Below are 15829 nucleotides of genomic sequence, written 5' to 3'. Positions count from 1 at the left end.
TTTAGAGGGTGGATCCTTATTGGTATCACTGCAGTGTACGGCCGCACTTTTCAGACCACTCTGAAGAAACCGTTTTTCCTTAGAATTGTTTCACATTGTCTTATTGGAGCGTTTTATAGCTGACTATGCGGTATGTGTTTTGCTCATTGTTGAAGGCCGTACGGTTACTTACAGTTGTTCATGAGTGTGTCATTTCATTCCTTTGTGGATAGCTGTCTCATTGGCAATCATACCAGATCTTCTTTTTTGTATTTGTATTTTTTTTTTAAGTCGGGGTTTTAGGTTAGGGTCATGGTTCAATGTAAGAGTTAGGTTCAGGGAATCACTTTGACAAGGGTAAGTGAGGTGCCAATTTCAACTCTGCGAATATTTGTCGTTTTTGTGACTGCGCATGCGTCAGAAATTTCCAAAATATTTTAAGGTACAAAGTATTAAAAGTGCTTTTCATTTCAATCTTCAAACAGGTGTATAATGGATTCGAGTAGAGATATTTTCTTAATGTGAACTGTTCTGAAAAGATAAAAATGCAATAGAGAGGATAGAAACTTATTGGTTTTACTCAAGTGTACTGCCGGACTTTCCAACCTCTCTGAAGGAAATGTTGTACTATAATTTTTTTTTGTCAGGGTTTTAGGTTGGGGTCAAGGTTAAGTGTTAGGGTTAGGTTCAGGGAAGTATCTTTTTCTAAAATTTGACAGCAATACAACAAAAAATAAAATGACCTGGGATTCAGTAAGCTTAATATATATGTTAGATAGCTACATAGTTTGATGAAAATCCAAGTTGTTTTGAAAAAGTTATTAAAAAAATTTAAGTGTAATGTCTCTATTTTGTCCGAACTGCAAATTCTAACTTTTTTTACCTAGATTAAATTATTTCTTGAATTTGACAGCAATACAACAAAAAATAAAATGACCTGGGATTCAGTAACCTTAATGTATATGTAAGATAGCTACATAGTTTGATGAAAATCCAAGTTGTTTTGAAAAAGTTATTAAAAGAATTAAAGTGTACTGTCTCTATTTCGTCCGAACTGCAAATTCTAACTTTTTTTACCTAGATTAAATTATTTCTTGAATTTGACAGCAATACAACAAAAAATAAAATGACCTGGGATTCAGTAACCTTAATGTATATGTAAGATAGCTACATAGTTTGATGAAAATCCAAGTTGTTTTGAAAAAGTTATTAAAAAAATTAAAGTGTACTGTCTCTATTTCGTCTGAACTGCAAATTCTAACTTTTTTTACCTAGATTAAATTAATTCTTGAATTTCACAGCAATACAACAAAAAATAAAATGACCTGGGATTCAGTAAGCTTAATATATATGTATAATAGCTACATAGTTTGATGAAAATCCAAGTTGTTTTAAAAAAGTTATTAAAAAAATTAAAGTGTACTGACTCTATTTCGTCCAAACTGCAAATTCTTGTTTTTTTTTCCTAGATTAAATTAATTCTTGAATTTGACAGCAATACAACAACAAAAAAATGACCTGGGATTCATTAACCTTAATATATATGTAAGATAGCTACATAGTTTGATGAAAATCCAAGTTGTTTTGAAAAAGTTATTAAAAAAAAATAATGTGTACTGTCTCTATTTCGTCCGAACTGCAAATTCTAACTTTTTTTACCTAGATTAATTTAATTCTTGAATTTGACAGCAATAAAACAAAAAATAAAATGACCTGGGATTCAGTAACCTTAATATATATGTAAGATAGCTACATAGTTTGATGAAAATCCAAGTTGTTTTGAAAAAGTTGTTAAAAGAATTAAAGTGTACTGACTCTATTTCGTCCAAACTGCAAATTCTTGTTTTTTTTTCCTAGATTAAATTAATTCTTGAATTTGACAGCAATACAACAACAAAAAAATGACCTGGGATTCATTAACCTTAATATATATGTAAGATAGCTACATAGTTTGATGAAAATCCAAGTTGTTTTGAAAAAGTTATTAAAAAAAATAATGTGTACTGTCTCTATTTCGTCCGAACTGCAAATTCTAACTTTTTTTACCTAGATTAATTTAATTCTTGAATTTGACAGCAATAAAACAAAAAATAAAATGACCTTGGATTCAGTAACCTTAATATATATGTAAGATAGCTACATAGTTTGATGAAAATCCAAGTTGTTTTGAAAAAGTTGTTAAAAGAATTAAAGTGTACTGTCTCTATTTCGTCCGAACTGCAAATTCTAACTTTTTTTTACCTAGATTAAATTATTTCTTGAATTTGAAAGCAATACAACAAAAAATAAAATGACCTTGGATTCAGTAACCTTAATGTATATGTAAGATAGCTACATAGTTTGATGAAAATCCAAGTTGTTTTGAAAAAGTTATTAAAAAAATTAAAGTGTACTGTCTCTATTTCGTCTGAACTGCAAATTCTAACTTTTTTTACCTAGATTAAATTAATTCTTGAATTTCACAGCAATACAACAAAAAATAAAATGACCTGGGATTCAGTAAGCTTAATATATATGTAAGATAGCTACATAGTTTGATGAAAATCCAAGTTGTTTTGAAAAAGTTATTAAAAAAATTAAAGTGTACTGACTCTATTTCGTCCAAACTGCAAATTCTTGTTTTTTTTTCCTAGATTAAATTAATTCTTGAATTTGACAGCAATACAACAAAAAAAAAATGACCTGGGATTCATTAACCTTAATATATATGTAAGATAGCTACATAGTTTGATGAAAATCCAAGTTGTTTTGAAAAAGTTATTAAAAAAAATAATGTGTACTGTCTCTATTTCGTCCGAACTGCAAATTCTAACTTTTTTTACCTAGATTAATTTAATTCTTGAATTTGACAGCAATAAAACAAAAAATAAAATGACCTGGGATTCAGTAACCTTAATATATATGTAAGATAGCTACATAGTTTGATGAAAATCCAAGTTGTTTTGAAAAAGTTATTAAAAAAATTAAAGTGTACCGTCTCTATTTCGTCCAAACTGCAAATTCTAACTTTTTTTACCTAGAATAAATTAAGTCTTGAATTTGACAGCAATACAACAAAAAATAAAATGACCTGGGATTCAGTAACCTTAATATATATGTAAGATAGCTACATAGTTTGATGAAAATCCAAGTTGTTTTGAAAAAGTTATTAAAAAAAATAATGTGTACTGTCTCTATTTCGTCCGAACTGCAAATTCTAACTTTTTTTACCTAGATTAATTTAATTCTTGAATATGACAGCAATAAAACAAAAAATAAAATGACCTGGGATTCAGTAACCTTAATATATATGTAAGATAGCTACATAGTTTGATGAAAATCCAAGTTGTTTTGAAAAAGTTATTAAAAAAATTAAAGTGTACTGACTCTATTTCGTCCAAACTGCAAATTCTTGGTTTTTTTTCCTAGATTAAATTAATTCTTGAATTTGACAGCAATACAACAAAAAATAAAATGACCTGGGATTCATTAACCTTAATATATATGTAAGATAGCTACATAGTTTGATGAAAATCCAAGTTGTTTTGAAAAAGTTATTAAAAAAATTAAAGTGTACTGTCTCTATTTCGTCTGAACTGCAAATTCTAACTTTTTTTACCAAGATTAAATTAATTCTTGAATTTCACAGCAATACAACAAAAAATAAAATGACCTGGGATTCAGTAACCTTAATATATATGTAAGATAGCTACATAGTTTGATGAAAATCCAAGTTGTTTTGAAAAAGTAATAAACAAAATTAAAGTGTACTGTCTCTATTTCCCTTGGAACTGCAATTTCTAACTTTTTTTACCTAGATTAATTTAATTCTTGAATATAACAGCAATAAAACAAAAAATAAAATGACCTGGGATTCAGTAAGCTTAATATATATGTAAGATAGCTACATAGTTTGATGAAAATCCAAGTTGTTTTGAAAAAGTAATTAAAAAAATTAAAGTGTACTGACTCTATTTCGTCCAAACTGCAAATTCTTGTTTTTTTTTCCTAGATTAAATTAATTCTTGAATTTGACAGCAATACAACAAAAAATAAAATGACCTGGGATTCATTAACCTTAATATATATGTAAGATAGCTACATAGTTTGATGAAAATCCAAGTTGTTTTAAAAAATGTTATTAAAAAAAATAATGTGTACTGTCTCTATTTCGTCTGAACTGCAAATTCTAACTTTTTTTACCTAGATTAATTTAATTCTTGAATTTGACAGCAATAAAACAAAAAATAAAATGACCTGGGATTCAGTAACCTTAATATATATGTAAGATAGCTACATAGTTTGATGAAAATCCAAGTTGTTTTGAAAAAGTTATTAAAAAAATTAAAGTGTACTGTCTCTATTTCGTCCAAACTGCAAATTCTAACTTTTTTTTTCCTAGATTAAATTAATTCTTGAATTTGACATCAATACAACAAAAAATAAAATGACCTGGGATTCAGTAACCTTAATATATATGTAAGATAGCTACATAGTTTGATGAAAATCCAAGTTGTTTTGAAAAAGTTATTAAAAAAATTAAAGTGTACTGTCTCTATTTCGTCCAAACTGCAAATTCTAACTTTTTTTACCTAGATTAAATTAAGTCTTGAATTTGACAGCAATACAACAAAAAATAAAATGACCTGGGATTCAGTAACCTTAATATATATGTAAGATAGCTACATAGTTTGATGAAAATCCAAGTTGTTTTGAAAAAGTAATAAACAAAATTGAAGTGTACTGACTCTATTTCGTCCAAACTGCAAATTCTTGTTTTTTTTCCCTAGATTAAATTAATTCTTGAATTTGACAGCAATACAACAAAAAATAAAATGACCTGGGATTCAGTAACCTTTATATATATGTAAGATAGCTACATAGTTTGATGAAAATCCAAGTTGTTTTGAAAAAGTTATTAAAAAAATTAAAGTGTACTGTCTCTATTTCGTCCAAACTGCAAATTCTAACTTTTTTTACCTAGATTAATTTAATTCTTGAATATGACAGCAATAAAACAAAAAATAAAATGACCTGGGATTCAGTTACTTTAATATATATGTAAGATAGCAACATAGTTTGATGAAAATCCAAGTTGTTTTGAAAAAGTTATTAAAAAAATTAAAGTGTACCATCTCTATTTTGTCCGAACTGTAAATTATAGCTTTTTTTTTACCTAGATTGAATTAATTCTTGAATTTGACAGCAATACAACAAAAAATAAAATGACCTGGGATTCAGTAACCTTAATATATATGTAAGATAGCTGTATAGTTTGATGAAAATCCATGTTGTTTTGAAAAAGTTATTAAAAAAATTAAAGTGTACTATTTCCATTCTCAATTTTATGTCTCTATTTCGTCCGAACTGCAATTTCTAACTTTTTTTACCTAGATTAAATTAATTCTTGAATTTGACAGCAATAGAACAAAAAATAAAATAACCTCAGATTCAGTAAGCTTAATATATTTGTAAGATAGCTATATAGTTTGATGAAAATCTAAGTTGTTTTGAAAAAGTTATTGACAAAATTAAAGTGTACTGTCTCTATTTCCGTCAGAACTGCAAATTTCTAACTTTTTTTTACCTAGATTAATTTAATTCTTGAATTTGACAGCAATACAACAAAAAATAAAATGACCTGGGATTCAGTTACCTTAATATACATTTAAGATAGCTACATAGTTTGATGAATATCCAAGTTGTTTTGAAAAAGTTATTAAAAAAATTAAAGTGTACTGTCTCTATTTCGTCCAAACTGCAAATTTTTTTTTTTTTTCCCTAGATTAAATTAATTCTTGAATTTGACAGCAATACAAATAAAATAAAATTACCTGCGATTCAGTAAGCTTAATATATATGTAAGATAGATACATAGTTTGATGAAAATCCAAGTTGTTTTGAAAAAGTTATTAAAAAAATTTAAGTGTAATGTCTCTATTTTGTCCGAACTGCAAATTCTAACTTTTTTTTACCTAGATTAAATTATTTCTTGAATTTGACAGCAATACAACAAAAAATAAAATGACCTGGGATTCAGTAACCTTAATGTATATGTAAGATAGCTACATAGTTTGATGAAAATCCAAGTTGTTTTGAAAAAGTTATTAAAAAAATTAAAGTGTACTGTCTCTATTTCGTCTGAACTGCAAATTCTAACTTTTTTTACCTAGATTAAATTAATTCTTGAATTTCACAGCAATACAACAAAAAATAAAATGACCTGGGATTCAGTAACCTTAATATATATGTAAGATAGCTACATAGTTTGATGAAAATCCAAGTTGTTTTGAAAAAGTAATAAACAAAATTAAAGTGTACTGTCTCTATTTCCGTCGGAACTGCAATTTCTAACTTTTTTTACCTAGATTAATTTAATTCTTGAATATGACAGCAATAAAACAAAAAATAAAATGACCTGGGATTCAGTAAGCTTAATATATATGTAAGATAGCTACATAGTTTGATGAAAATCCAAGTTGTTTTGAAAAAGTAATTACAAAAATTAAAGTGTACTGACTCTATTTCGTCCAAACTGCAAATTCTTGTTTTTTTTTCCTAGATTAAATTAATTCTTGAATTTCACAGCAATACAACAAAAAATAAAATGACCTGGGATTCATTAACCTTAATATATATGTAAGATAGCTACATAGTTTGATGAAAATCCAAGTTGTTTTAAAAAATGTTATTAAAAAAAATAATGTGTACTGTCTCTATTTCGTCCGAACTGCAAATTCTAACTTTTTTTACCTAGATTAATTTAATTCTTGAATTTGACAGCAATAAAACAAAAAATAAAATGACCTGGGATTCAGTAACCTTAATATATATGTAAGATAGCTACATAGTTTGATGAAAATCCAAGTTGTTTTGAAAAAGTTATTAAAAAAATTAAAGTGTACTGTCTCTATTTCGTCCAAACTGCAAATTCTAACTTTTTTTAACTAGATTAAATTAATTCTTGAATTTGACAGCAATAAAACAAAAAATTAAATGACCTGGGATTCAGTAAGCTTAATATATATGTAAGATAGCTACATAGTTTGATGAAAATCCAAGTTGTTTTGAAAAAGTTATTAAAAAAATTAAAGTGTAATGTCTCTATTTCGTCTGAACTGCAAATTCTAGCTTTTTTTTACCTAGATTGAATTAATTTTTGAATTTGACAGCAATACAACAAAAAATAAAATGACCTGGGATTAAGTAACCTTAATATATATGTAAGATAGCTACTTAGTTTGATGAAAATCCAAGTTGTTTTGAAAAAGTTATTAAAAGAATTAAAGTGTACTGTCTCTATTTCGTCCGAACTGCAAATTCTAGCTTTTTTTTTACCTAGATTGAATTAATTCTTGAATTTGACAGCAATACAACAAAAAATAAAATGACCTGGGATTCAGTAACCTTAATATATATGTAAGATAGCTACATAGTTTGATGAAAATCCAAGTTGTTTTGAAAAAGTTATTAAAAAACATTTAAGTGTAATGTCTCTATTTTGTCCGAACTGCAAATTCTAACTTTTTTTACCTAGATTAAATTATTTCTTGAATTTGACAGCAATACAACAAAAAATAAAATGACCTAGGATTCAGTAACCTTAATGTATATGTAAGATAGCTACATAGTTTGATGAAAATCCAAGTTGTTTTGAAAAAGTTATTAAAAAAATTAAAGTGTACTGTCTCTATTTCGTCTGAACTGCAAATTCTCACTTTTTTTACCTAGATTAAATTAATTCTTGAATTTCACAGCAATACAACAAAAAATAAAATGACCTGGGATTCAGTAACCTTAATATATATGTAAGATAGCTACATAGTTTGATGAAAATCCAAGTTGTTTTGAAAAAGTAATAAATAAAATTAAAGTGTACTGTCTCTATTTCCGTCGGAACTGCAATTTCTAACTTTTTTTACCTAGATTAATTTAATTCTTGAATATGACAGCAATAAAACAAAAAATAAAATGACCTGGGATTCAGTAAGCTTAATATATTTGTAAGATAGCTACATAGTTTGATGAAAATCCAAGTTGTTTTGAAAAAGTTATTAAAAAAATTAAAGTGTACTGACTCTATTTCGTCCAAACTGCAAATTCTTGTTTTTTTTTCCTAGATTAAATTAATTCTTGAATTTGACAGCAATACAACAAAAAATAAAATGACCTGGGATTCATTAACCTTAATATATATGTAAGATAGCTACATAGTTTGATGAAAATCCAAGTTGTTTTAAAAAATGTTATTAAAAAAAATAATGTGTACTGTCTCTATTTCGTCCGAACTGCAAATTCTAACTTTTTTTACCTAGATTAATTTAATTCTTGAATTTGACAGCAATAAAACAAAAAATAAAATGACCTGGGATTCAGTAACCTTAATATATATGTAAGATAGCTACATAGTTTGATGAAAATCAGTTGTTTTGAAAAAGTTATTAAAAAAATTAAAGTGTACTGTCTCTATTTCGTCCAAACTGCAAATTCTAACTTTTTTTACCTAGATTAAATTAATTCTTGAATTTGACAGCAATAAAACAAAAAATTAAATGACCTCGGATTCAGTAAGCTTAATATATTTGTAAGATAGCTATATAGTTTGATGAAAATCCAAGTTGTTTTGAAAAAGATATTAAAAAAATTAAAGTGTACTATTTCCATTCTCAATTTTATGTCTCTATTTCGTCCGAACTGCAATTTCTAACTTTTTTTACCTAGATTAAATTAATTCTTGAATTTGACAGCAATAAAACAAAAAATTAAATGACCTGGGATTCAGTAAGCTTAATATATATGTAAGATAGCTACATAGTTTGATGAAAATCCAAGTTGTTTTGAAAAAGTTATTAAAAAAAATAAAGTGTAATGTCTCTATTTCGTCCGAACTGCAAATTCTAGCTTTTTTTTACCTAGATTGAATTAATTCTTGAATTTGACAGCAATACAACAAAAAATAAAATGACCTGGGATTAAGTAACCTTAATATATATGTAAGATAGCTACTTAGTTTGATGAAAATCCAAGTTGTTTTGAAAAAGTTATTAAAAGAATTAAAGTGTACTGTCTCTATTTTGTCCGAACTGCAAATTCTAGCTTTTTTTTTACCTAGATTGAATTAATTCTTGAATTTGACAGCAATACAACAAAAAATAAAATGACCTGGGATTCAGTAACCTTAATATATATGTAAGATAGCTACATAGTTTGATGAAAATCCAAGTTGTTTTGAAAAAGTTATTAAAAAAATTTAAGTGTAATGTCTCTATTTTGTCCGAACTGCAAATTCTAACTTTTTTTACCTAGATTAAATTATTTCTTGAATTTGACAGCAATACAACAAAAAATAAAATGACCATGGATTCAGTAACCTTAATGTATATGTAAGATAGCTACATAGTTTGATGAAAATCCAAGTTGTTTTGAAAAAGTTATTAAAAAAATTAAAGTGTACTGTCTCTATTTCGTCTGAACTGCAAATTCTAACTTTTTTTACCTAGATTAAATTAATTCTTGAATTTCACAGCAATACAACAAAAAATAAAATGACCTGGGATTCAGTAACCTTAATATACATTTAAGATAGCTATATAGTTTGATGAAAATCCAAGTTGTTTTGAAAAAGATATTAACAAAATTAAAGTGTAATGTCTCTATTTCCGTCGGAACTGCAATTTCTAACTTTTTAACCTATTATGCTTCCTCCCGCTATTTGTTACTTTGATTAAGATTAAAAGCATACATATTAGGTTTACCAGACACTGTGAGAAGGTAATGCAAACCCAGAATTAGTTAAATTCAGTATTTTGAAAGCCTTACTTTATCTCTACGAATAAGGATAAGTAGTCTTGGGGGTATCCGATTTTTTTTTTTTTTATAAAGAATTTTCATGAACGTCTCAAAGGTCAGGGTTTCTGATGGGTTGGGGTCAGGGGGTCAGGTTATGGTTTTTGGTACTTTTCAAGTCGGAAAGTGAGGTCGTACACCTCAGTGTTACTCAGAAGTTTTAGTTCTCTAGATCATATTTTTTTCTGTTTTTAAGAACAGTTAATTTTAAGAAAATATCTCTGTGCAAATGAATTTAACACATGATTGAATAGTGAAGTCACTTTTTAAACACTGTACTTTTGGGGAAATGTCACGTATGTGTGGAATTGACAAATGGCACTTCAGTTGTCAAATATTCGCTCAAGTTCACTTCTTCTTACCCTGACCCTGACTTAGTTCAGGAGTTTCCTCATGTATAATTATATATAAATTCACTCTTCAGAGATGCTTTCAATGCCAATTATAGGTATTTTAATTAAGAAAATAATTATATACTGATTTCTTCTGTTTGCATTTAGTTTAAGCCAATGTTATATGCAATAGGATATGTACGGCATTTAATCATTATAAAAATATGTAAAATTACTACACAAGAAACAACACAGAGAGACAAAGAATACCATGAACTAGATTTTGAGGTGTTTTTTTATGATCTATTTTTCTGGAAACAGATGAGTTGTTCATGGAGAAATAAGAACAAAACAGTAATGGATCTTTTATTTGTGGTGTGATATTCACAATAAAATATACATGTATGTATGCAGTTAACAAATACAACAAAAGTAAACACTAAAACATACACTCTCATACAGTTAGCACTAAAAACCTTGCATTTCATTTCACAACAAACACTCATGCCTTATAAATAACACACACAAACTACTACACACTCACATAGCACAATATGTAGACTCAAAAAGCAAGCACTGAAAAAATAATATTTACATTTTTACATCGAACATTCTAACAACTATACACTGACAAAAACAAAGATTGTAATTTTTTCAAAGAGAATGTTTCATAAGGAAGTTACTTTTAAATGTAATGACATTATTGAAATTAAAAATTGATATGTTTATCTTGGTCTGCTATGTAATTATAACGGAAACTTCTCTTAAGCTCGAAAAAAAATGGTAGACTGTATTTGATGCATTGGTGGTTATTTTGACCTACTCTTTGGAAATATGGGGGTTTGAAAATAAAAATAATACTGAAAAAAAATATATCTGCAGTTAAAGTATATTTACATTTTTACATCAAACATTCTAACAAGTATACACTAACAAAAACAAAAGATTGAAATATTTTCAAAGAGAAAGTTTAATAAGAATGTTACTTTTAAATGTAAAGAAATTAAAGGTTCATATTTTAATCTCTGTTTGCTATGTAATTATAACGGAAAATTCTCTTAAGCTCGAAAAAAAGCTGGTAGACTGTATTTGATGCATTGGTGGTTACTATTTTGACCTACTCTTTGGAAATATGGGGGTTTGAAAATAAAAATAATACTTAAAAAAATATATCTACAGTTTTGTAAGGGCATTTTGGGGGTGTGATCGTCTACGCCAAATATTAAGGTGTATGGGGAACTTTGAAGATTTCCACTTGAACTACAAATCAAGTTAAAATTGGAATATTTTTGGGACAAGATAGCAACAAATTATATACACAACTATCGGTTAAAACTGTATAAACATAAAGGTTAAGATTCAAAAAAACGAAATGGCTCCAATTCCAGTAAATCGAGATTATTGTCAATGACCATCATGTCTTCGAAGTCTATAACTTGAAGAACAGCTGGAGTTGGTGCTGGTGACAGTGCTACTGGTGGCAGTGCTGGTGACAGTGCTGGTGACAGTGCTGGTGACACTGCTTGTGACACTGCTGGTGACACTGCTGGAGTTGAAGGTGGTCCAGCCTGTATAAATATGAAAATGAAATATAAGTTGTTATCTTAAAAAATTTTGTATTGGTAATCAATTAATATATGAGCCAGTCCATGCGAAAAGGTACAAAAAGTCCTTTTGGTAAACTTTACAGGAAACGTTATCAAAGTTTGTTATTGTTTTTTTGAAAAAAGATTTTATTTGAAATTTTTTTTACATTAATGTAAACATTCATAAGATTGTCAATTCTATCCCGAATTTGTCAACCAAAACAGAAAAAGACGTAGAAATATCTGAATTTTTGGTATTTGAGCAAGTGTAAAATCATTTGTTCCCCGGATTAATGCTATACCGACCAGAAACTTAAAAATTTATGACACTACAGAGACAAAAGTCAATAATTTCTGTCAGTTCTACAGGTTTAAAAAAAGTAAGACAACATAAAAACATGAGGGAAATTACAAAAACTATGACATCTTGTGTTTTAGAAATTTGAAATTCAAGTTAAGTTAAGTTATTTAATAAAATATAAATCAACCTCAGTTGCACGGGGATTCGAACTGTTGCTCCGTTTGATTGCATTGGTATCCGCATCGTAAGCGAGAGCCTTATCCCCACTGCTACAGGGGTTAACATTATCAATTGGCAAATCAAGCAATTTCAACTGTACTTTGAAAATGATTGCAATATATGAAATAATTCACTAAAAATCTTGATAAAACTATGTACCTTTTCGTATGGACTGGCTCATATCTATTAGAATCTTACAAAAACAAATGTTCAACAACACGCCAGTACATACGATTTTGAAATGTTTAAAAAGTAAAAACACAAAAATACTGAACTCTGAGAAAAATTCAAAAAGGAAAGTCCCAAATCAAATGGCAAAATCAAAAGTTCAAACACATCAAACGAAAGGATAACAACTGTCATATTCCTGACTTAGTACAGGCATTTTCTGTAAAAGTAGTGCCATATTCTGTGTTACCTAAAGTAACCAGTTTTTGTTGGCTACTATATTGAACTGTATGTCATTGAGTGTACATATTATTACCTGATGGTACCTGGCAAGATGAATTTGTAAGTCTTCATTTCTACGGTAAACTGATTTGCATGTAGCACAAGGAAACTTGCCTACACCTTGGTATGTCTTTTGACTGTCTTTCTATAAAAAAAAAACAATGGTGATGTCTACAGATCCCTACTTATTAACTTATGACTTATAGTATATCACATATTTTCGTTTCTGTACAATAAGGTAAAATCCTTAATAAGATATAAGTGTACTATTCTATGAACTGTTACATCTTTCAATAGTTAAGTATACATAAAGACAATAGTAAAAACAGAACTTGAATACCATTTAACTAAACATATGATGTATATTGTCCCTTTGAAACATGTAACATACATATGTTATCAGAGTTCTTTGATTTTTTAGTCCACAATAACTAATGTATATTATTTTCTGTAATAACCCTATAGACTTATATCCCTGACTGGTCACTGATGAGTCTTATGCGGTGGAAACGCGCATCTGGCGAATAAATTATAATCCTGGTACTTTTGATAACTATTGAACTTGAATAAACAGTTGATAAAGATAGGTGAAGATATCCCAGATGCAATCAGAACAATATCTCTCATTAACATTGTCGATAATAAAACCAGAAATCTCATTCTGCATTTGTATGAAACAATTATATGATGTAATTCCATTTCACTGTTACATTTGTATGAAACAAATTACAATTATATAAAATCGACTCATGTTTGATACTGCTTAAAGATTTTGTACCATATAATTACCTGATGAACAGTTTTCTCATGTTTCCGTAGAGCATCTTTTGATTTGAAGAATTTTGGGCATATTCCACAACTTATTTTGCTTTCTGTGTGGAAATATAACTTGTGTCTCCTAAGACCAGATCTGGATTTTAATACTTTTGCACAAATATCACAATTATAAGTCTGAAATATTAAAACAAAGCATTTAAAATATATATGATCACATTTTAGGGGACATTTATATATATAATATTTATATTAATTACGATAAAAAGTGACAATACTTTTTTTTTATTTTATTAATATTCATGAAATTGTTTCATATTTGGTTATTTTTTTTCACAGAAATGATTTTTAAAAATATTGGTAATAAACAGCTGAGCCATGAGCGCATGATACGCCTGTCGTCTTATGTGGAAATTATATGCAATAATCATCAATAGTTTCTGAGAAAGTTTTAAGCAATAACCATATATAGTTTTTGAGACACAGAGGGAAACCCCTCACCCTGTTTTTTTTTTTAATAAAAAACTAAATATCACAAAAATAAAATTTTGAATCAAAACCAAAAAGTATACAGATCTTTAGATTAATATAACCATGGAAGAAATATTTAAAAGAAATAACATCGACTTATTAGCATGCATAAATGGCCTGCAGAGCCCTGTACTAAAGTCATATGATTTTGATATTGATCTCAATAAAAGGTGACACTACTTCTTGTATTTTATTAATATTCTTGTACTGGTTTCTTATTCAGTTATTTCAAAACATGTTGTCTAAAATTGTTATGCTTAATTCTGTTAGAATGTTATACCACAGCATTATTATTCTGTTATTTTTGCCACTAAGGATGAAAAGTTTTACAAAAAAAGAAAGTTCTAGTAGTCTTAATTTACTCATATTCATGCTAAAGGCATTAAATAGTGACAGAATTTCTTTCGTTTCTATATAATCTTAAACTGGTCTGATAATTGATTACTTTTTAAACTTCAAATTGGTTTGTTAGACATTAATTAGAAGAAATTTAAGTTAAGAAATTTTTAAAAAATGTTGTCGCATAAAATAAAGATGCTTATATTTTCTATTTTATTAGAAAATAATACAAAGACATCAAAATTCTGTTCTTTTACCCAATACAGAGAAATAAATTTACTAAAACTGATAGATTTAGAAGAGTCAGGTGAGTAATATTAATATTGATCTCAATAAAAAGTGACACTACTTCTTGTATTTTATTAATATTCTTGTACTGGTTTCATATTCAGATATTTTAAAACATGCTGTCTCAAATTGTAATGTTCAATTCTGTTAGAATATTATACAACAGCATTATCATTCTGTTATTGAAGCACTAAGGAAGAAAATTAAAAAAAATGAAAGTTCTAGTAATCTAAAGTTACTTCTATTTATGCTAAAATCATTAAATAGTGACAAAATTTCTTTTGTTTCTATATATTCTTGAACTGGTCTAATAATTGATTACTTTTTAAACTTCAGATTTGTTTGTTAGACATTAATCGAAGAAATTTAAGTTAAGAAATAAAAAATTGATGTCGCATAAAATAAAGATGCTATTATTTTCTATTAAATTAGACAATTATACAACAACATTTAAATACTGTTCTTTTTACCAATATGGAGGAATGTTTTCACTAAATTGATAGCCTCAAAAGGAGTGAGGTGAGTAATATTGATATTGATCTCAATAAAAAGTGACACTACTTCTTGTATTTTATTAATATTCTTGTACTGGTTTCATATTCAGATATTTTAAAACATGCTGTCTCAAATTGTAATGTTCAATTCTGTTAGAATATTATACAACAGCATTATCATTCTGTTATTGAAGCACTAAGGAAGAAAATTTAAAAAAAATGAAAGTTCTAGTAATCTAAAGTTACTTCTATTTATGCTAAAATCATTAAATAGTGACAACATTTCTTTTGTTTCTATATATTCTTGAACTGGTCTAATAATTGATTACTTTTTAAACTTCAGATTGGTTTGTTAGACATTAATCGAAGAAATTTAAGTAAAGAAATAAAAAATTGATGTCGCATAAAATAAAGATGCTATTATTTTCTATTAAATTAGAAAATTATACAACAACATTTAAATACTGTTCTTTTTACCAATTTGGAGGAATGTTTTCACTAAATTGATAGCCTCAAAAGAGTGAGGTGAGTAATATTGATATTGATCTCAATAAAAAGTGACACTACTTCTTGTATTCTATTAATATTCTTGTACTGGTGTCATATTCAGTTATCTCTAAACATGTTGTCTAAAATTGTTATGCTAAATTCTGTTAGAATATCATACAACGGCATTATCATTCTGTTATTTTTGGCACTTAAAGGATGAAC

General features: G+C 27.4%; 1 protein-coding gene and 1 long non-coding RNA gene across 2 annotated transcripts in view; one reads left to right on the top strand and one right to left on the bottom strand.

Moving 5' to 3' along the window:
* LOC143066883 (uncharacterized) overlaps window positions 1-15829 on the top strand; it is a 99912-nt gene that overhangs the window by 16327 nt on the left and 67756 nt on the right. The gene's annotated exons all lie outside the window — the stretch shown is intronic.
* LOC143066884 (uncharacterized) overlaps window positions 10489-15829 on the bottom strand; it is a 31648-nt gene continuing 26307 nt past the window's right edge. Inside the window, exons 3-5 of the long non-coding RNA XR_012975770.1 lie at window positions 13482-13643; window positions 12727-12837; window positions 10489-11704 (exon numbers count right to left, since the gene is read on the bottom strand). This is a non-coding gene — a long non-coding RNA (uncharacterized LOC143066884). The remainder of the gene's footprint in view (window positions 11705-12726; window positions 12838-13481; window positions 13644-15829) is intronic.

Source organism: Mytilus galloprovincialis, chromosome 3 (assembly GCF_965363235.1).
Source record: "Mytilus galloprovincialis chromosome 3, xbMytGall1.hap1.1, whole genome shotgun sequence".
Classification (NCBI taxonomy): Eukaryota; Metazoa; Mollusca; class Bivalvia; order Mytilida; family Mytilidae; genus Mytilus; species Mytilus galloprovincialis.
Note: the sequence above shows the minus strand (reverse complement) of the source record. Positions and strands in the feature narration are given on the sequence as shown.